Source organism: Jaculus jaculus, chromosome 6, assembly GCF_020740685.1.
Source record: "Jaculus jaculus isolate mJacJac1 chromosome 6, mJacJac1.mat.Y.cur, whole genome shotgun sequence".
Taxonomy (NCBI): Eukaryota; Metazoa; Chordata; class Mammalia; order Rodentia; family Dipodidae; genus Jaculus; species Jaculus jaculus.
Genome location: NC_059107.1, coordinates 95,350,952 through 95,357,593, shown reverse-complemented (window position 1 = coordinate 95,357,593; position 6,642 = coordinate 95,350,952). Strand labels below are relative to the sequence as shown.

Here is a 6,642-nt window from a genome sequence, read left to right as displayed (position 1 = left end):
GCTGGCTCAGGTGGACAGAGTGAACTCTCTTCACGGAGTCTCATCATTTCCACTACATGTGCTGTCCAGCAAACTGCAGTGAGTCTCCCCACCTCCCGCCCCACCAGCTCCAGCACTCAGGATATAGGCGTGTTTGACACGGTTACTAGGGTTCAAACTCAGAACGTCACGCTTGTGTAGCAAGGACTCTCTGTGCCATCTCCCCAGCATTGTATTATTGCTAACAAATAAAATATAAGAAACTTTAGTGCCATGCACTCTTTTGTAAATATACTTTATTTAGGACTTATAAGAGCTGAGAAAACATCACACGGGTCGGGCTTCTGTACGTTGCAGGACCAGTCACTTGCGCTATCACAGTGACTTCCAGGGAAGTCCACGCCATGGGAAGATGGGATTCTGTTGGACCACTGAAAGTGAAAGGCAAGCCGACCTGTTCTTGAGTGGGACCCAATTAGAGATCTCCAACACCAAAGGGGCAAAGGTCACCTTGTTGTCCCACTCAGGCTCAGGATTAGAGCCAAGAACAAAAGCCTGATAGCTTTGTAACACAATGAGGCACAAGCTGTGATGAATCGTGGTATGAAGCATGCGGGTGACATTTTGAAGGTGGGCAAGAAGGGCTCTGGAGGAGCGGGAACTGACAAGCAAGGAGTGCACGTGGTCTCCTCAGCTCCAAGTAGAGAGCAGAGTTGGGAGGCCAGCGGAGGACTAGCGCCTGAGCAGAGGGCTCTGCAGGCAGAGGGCATTGGGGACCAGCAGCAGGACGTCAGTGCCGGTAGCTCTTCCTGCTGGAGGAGGTGGTGGTGGTGTACTTGATGGTGGAGGAGCTGCCCCCGGTGGAGCTGAGTCCGCTCGCGACGCCTCTGCCACTGCCAGAACTGAAGCCACCTCCAAGGCCATGGCTACTGCTGTAGGAGTAACTGCTGCCTCCACCCAGGCCCAAGCCACTGCTGGCACCACTGGCACTGCCATAGCCGCTGGACATGGTGGACTGCACCACAGCTGTGGAGGAGGGACAAGGACACAACACAGTGAGCTCCTGAGCCACTTCTCAGGGGCTGAGGCAGCTCACAAGGGCTGGGCAGGGAGACAAGTAGACTCAGTACTTACAGATGTTGACTGGTCCAACGCCTTCACCGTTCAGCCTAGAAGGGGGACACAGCAGGTAAGACCCGGGGAGCCATCACCACTTCCCCGTGGGGAGCCTCAACTGGGGACAGTTTATAACGAACCACCTGCCACGGTTTCCTGGGAGTAGCCATTATGGCCATAGGTAGTGTGCAATAACCTTGTGCTCTGTGTCTGACATGACCTCAGTGATGAGTGAGACATCCTGCCTCAAGGGAAGAATATAGAAAACAATTGAAGAGAACACCTGACATCTCACTTGGCCCTTCACCCATACACACACACACATTCGCACACAGCACAAAAGAATGAAAAATAAATAAAGAAAATCAAAGGTGTTTTACTCTCTGCTCTAGAGAGTGTCAGCGCATTGCACACTGACATTCAGGATTCCTTTGCAGACCTATTCCATCTAAATCTGGGGCCAATCAACTGGGAACTGTCTGTCCCACCTTTATTGTATTGGACCATGTCTTAGTATCCACGCTATATTACTTCCAGGGCCTCTGCAGATATCAAGCATGTGATCAGGGCAAGGCTTCTCACTGTTTTGTGAGGTTGCAGATAAGCAAAAGAAGAGTCTAGAACAATCCCTAAGGAGATCACTTGAGTTGGACACAACAGTGCAATGTTTCACTTCATGTAGGTGCAAGTAGCTGCTTAAAAAATATACAGAGCTGTGTAACTCAGGCCAGTCTTCACACATACATTTCCTTCCTCTGCCACCTCATGGAGCCTAGAAGCAAGATGCCCCAGTAGCAATGAGTACATCTAATGTGTGACTCTGTTTCCAACACCATTGCCCAGTATTAGTAAGATGGCAAATTTCACGCTGATAACTGGGCCATAGAATGTCTATACACTTGGTCAAGTGTTATTGTAGGTGTTTCTGTGCAATTGTGTTTGGATGAGATTTATGTTTAGGATAATGGACTGAGTAAAGCGGATTGCTCCCACAGTGTGGGTGGGCATTATCCCACCCGTGGGAGGCCTGACTGGAACAAAAGTCTGACCCTCCTCCAAGAACGAAAGCACTCCCACTCATCCCACTTGGAAACGCGGTCTTCCTGGTTGAGCAACGGCATCTGACCTTCAGCCTAAAGTTGGCACATCATTTCTGCAGACTTCATTTTCCCATCTCCATAGACATGTAAGCCAATTCCTTAAAGTCTTTATGAGCCTATGTCCTGTTGATTCTGCTTCTTGAAACCCTAACTAGAACAACCAGGAGGGAGGATCCCTTGGAGAAACCACTGGTTTTAGGGATGACCCTGAAGCACTGTGTCATATACGAAGGTAAGGAAGTATTCAGCAAACACACACACACATACACACACACACACGCACACAAAAGCCAGGTGTGGTGGCACATGGCTTTAATCCCAGCACTCAGCAGGCAGAGGTAGGAAGGCCACCCTGAGACTACATAATGAATCCAGGTTAGCCTGGGCTAGAGTGAGACTCTACCTCAACATGCCCCCCTCCAAAAAAAATTTACAAAGGGTTCAACTTGGAGCATTTTTTTTCATTTTTGTGTGTGCACAGTGTGTATGGTGTGTGGTGTATGCATGTGTACATGTGTGTGTGCTGATGTCACACCCTGTTGACTGACTTGTGGTGGCTGGAGGAAGACATTGTGAGTTCCTCTCCATCCCGCACCATCTGTTTGTCCTTGGGGTGGAGCGTCTCGCTGACCCTGGAGCATGTCACTCCAGATCCCCAGCCATTCTCCAGTCTCTACTCTCCAGTCTTTACTCCTTACAGGACTGGGCTTACAGACGTGAGAGCCACACCCACCTGTTGATATGGGTTCTGGAGATTTGAACTTGGGTGGTCTCAGGTCCCACCTAGCTCTCATGGTTCAGTGAGAAGTGCACTTAACCACTGGGCCATCTCTTCAGTCCTGAACTGAAACAATTTAAATCACTTGATAAATAACTAGATTGTATTATGACATGTTGTATTGAGAGGGATGAATGAGAGGGAATCAGGTGGCTTTCTTAGGCAGTTAGGGTGACTGGACCCCTGAAAAGGCAGGAAGGTCTGTACTTGCTAAAAGTCAAAGGATGGTCTGACTTCTTATCTCTTGCCTAGTTCCCTAGGCCTTTTTTTTTTTTTTCCTATGCCTGAGCCCCTCCCTGGGAGGGAGCTGTTCCCTGACATTGTGATTGGTCAAGCTTAGACCCCAGAACTTGGCATCATGGCTGACCTCTTCCTGAGCTAGCTGACAGCCCAGACCAATCACTGGCTTACCTGAGCCAGAAGGTGAAACCCACCACCATAAGGTTATAAACACACTTACCAGGGGAGGGCAATCTCTCTCTCTCTGTCCCCCCCCATACACCCTCTCTCGGCTACCTGACCACTCATGAACTTCCAGCTTCTAGTGAGTTTCCCCTCAAGCAGAGGGCAGAACCCCCAAGCCCCTGCTTCCCACATAGGCTTTGTACCCGGTCCTGCCGTCCAGGTGGCAGGAACTCTCTGTACTTTCTTTTCTGTCCTCTACAGTTTTTCCAGCCCTACCACATGGGCTCTCAGGCCACATGGGTGTATTTATTTTCCTTCCCTTGGTTTTTTACTTCCCTAAATAAATATAACAATTTAATAATTACACTTCTCAGTCTTACTTTATTCAACTCTTTGGTTAAAAGTAGACACGAGGGGCTGGAGAGATGGCTTAGCTGTTAAACGCTTGCCTGTGAAGCCTAAGGACCCCAGTTCGGGGCTGGATTCCCCAAGACGCACGTAAGCCAGATGCACAAGAGGGCACATGCAGTGGAGTTCATTTGCATTGGCTGGAGGCCCTGGCGTGCCCATTCTTTCTGTGTGTGTGTGTATGTACATGTATATATATGTGTGTGTGTGTGTGTGTGTGTGTGTGTGTGTGTGTATATATATATATATATATATATACACACACACACATATATATATATATACACACACACATATATATATATATATATATATATATATATATATATATATACACACACACATATATATCTGCCGCTTTCTCTCTGTGTCTGTCTGTCTGTCACTCTCAAATAAATAAATAAAAATAAACAAAGAAAGTAGACATGAACCTAGGACTTGGGGTTCAAGAACTTTCCTAAACCCCATTTTAGTAGAAACATTGAAGTGAGTGTTCATGAATCTATGCAGTTATAATAATTGAATAAATAAATCAATGACAGAGGACAGGCAATGATAGCCAGAATTTTAAATAATTTATGTAAACACTCCTCCCTCAGTAAGACAGAGCATGGCTCCTCCCTGCACGTGTGGGCTGTAATGAATGACTTCTTCCACAGAGTGCAGTGGGAAGGAGGTGAAGGAGTGACTTTACAGTCCAGTGGTCTGATGGATGCTGTATCCGGGTGACTACGGGTGCCAAGAGCAGTGAGAGGTGACAAGGCGCACTGATGCACCGCACTGCGGCGTCCTCCTCCAAGGACTCCAGAAAACGAAGCAGTTTAGGAGCGGGAAGGCCCCCAGAGTAAAAGTGAGGACGTCTTTGAGGCTGTAGGGGGAGAATCTAGGTCCTTCCACTCTGCTACTGGTTTGAAATGTCAGAAGGGAGAATCTGGCTTTTGCTCACCTCCTAAAGCCTCTCCAGAGGAGGTGAAGAAGTGCCTCCATTCTTACCTCTTCCTTTCTTGTGAGAGGAAGGAACGCAAGGATTAGCCCCCTTCCCAGAAAACCCGCACTCCGTCACTGGTGTCGGGACTGGACTGGCTAGTGAAGCCGCCCATGCATGGGGCCACGTGAAAGAGGACATTTTTGGAACCCGCCTCTTGCCTTCTTGGGCAAGAGTTCTGCCTGTCTTCCTTTTCTTAACTTCTATCTATAACCTAATAAAACCTGTAAGTTTTACCCTCTGGTTTGTGGATTCCAATTCTCTGAATTCATAACACAAGAACCTGGAGGCTACTGACTCGGTGAGAGCTTTGCAAAATCCTTGAGTTTTCTAGAGCCTTATCCTGAGTTACTGCTTATGCAAAAGCCTAGACAAAAGCTCTGATACTCTCAAAACACCCCAAATTCACATGTCAATACTGTGTCTAATCATGAGAAAAACATCAAAGTGAAAATAAATGAGATTCCATAGAATACCTGGCGAGTGGCCTGAATATTCAAGATCACCAAAACAAGAGAAATCTGACAAAATGTCTTATTCAAGAGACTAAGGAAACAAGACCAAAATGTGATAGAGCATCCTGACAGGATTCTGGATCCCAAAAAGTTATAAAACTCCGGAAATGTGCTATCTGGTAGTTATTTATATACACTCGTTAATTGTAACAAGTCATCCACATCAATGTTATGGATATTAATATGCAGAATAATATACAGAAGCAGGTGTGATATATACAGGACTTTTCTGTGCTATTTCCACAAAATTTTGGATCTAAAACTATCCCCAAATAAACTTTCTTTAAAAAAAAAAGCCAAGATGTGGCCTGAAAGTGGCATTTGTATTTTTAACTAACACTAACTTTGTAAACAAAATAATAAAGCTGCTATAAGAGGTGGGTTGGAAGAAGGGAAAGAGGGAGGGAGGGAGAGAGAATTCAAGGTTATATGCGCAAATAATAATATCAGTTATTTCAAGCTGGTGCAAGCCCAGCTCACCTATCTCTTTTGTTTGTGTTCTGTCTGCAAGCATAAATGTTGACCATATATTAGAAAAGTTATTAGAAGCCAGACATGATGGCTCATGCCTGGGATCCCAGTTCTTGGGAGACTTAGGCAAGAGAATTGCCATAAGCTGGAAGCCAGCCTGGGCTACATAAAAAGTTCCAAGCAAGGGCTGGAGAGATGGCTTATTGGTTAAGGTGCTTGCCTGCAAAGCCTTAGGAACCAGGTTCAATTCCCCAGAACTCATATAAGCCAGATGCACAGGGTGACACATGCTTGGAGCTCATTTGCAGTGGCTAGAGCTCTGCCCTGGCATGCCCATTCTCTCTCTCTCTCTCTCTCTTCTATCTCTCTCTCTCATTAATAAACATAAATAAAATATTTTAAAAAAGAGTTCCAAGCCAGCCTGGGCTATAGAATGAGCACCTGTTTTGCAAAACAAGAAAAAAGCAGGAAAGAAAATTATTAGAAATATCACTAGTTAGATTGTAAAAGAAAGGAAAAGTGGGAGGGAGATAGGCAAGTAATTGAGGGTGTATGTGATCAAAATATATAATATATATGTATGAAATTGTCAAATAAATAAATTAAAAAATAAATAAACATGATAAAAGAGTTTCCCTGATGATGATTTAATATAGAATATCCGAGAAAAAACCTGGTTACTCTTTTTGTTATCCATGAGAAAAGGTTCAACGATCCATAATATGGATTTAAGGCCCATGGAAAGGAAACAGTAGACTACATTCCTCCACCCACTGAGGACTGAGCAGAGGAGACAGGTTCCCTCTTGCAACAGCGTAGACACACGGTTGAGGCAACTCCAAGGCTGACCTATCAGGTGTTTCATTTGACTTTAAAGGAGGTTAG

At 45.7% G+C, this 6,642-nt stretch overlaps 1 pseudogene; it reads left to right on the top strand.

Moving 5' to 3' along the window:
* Positions 1–2,396: 2,396 nt before the first annotated feature.
* The window catches only part of LOC101616568, a 17,885-nt pseudogene continuing 13,639 nt past the window's right edge, over positions 2,397–6,642 (top strand).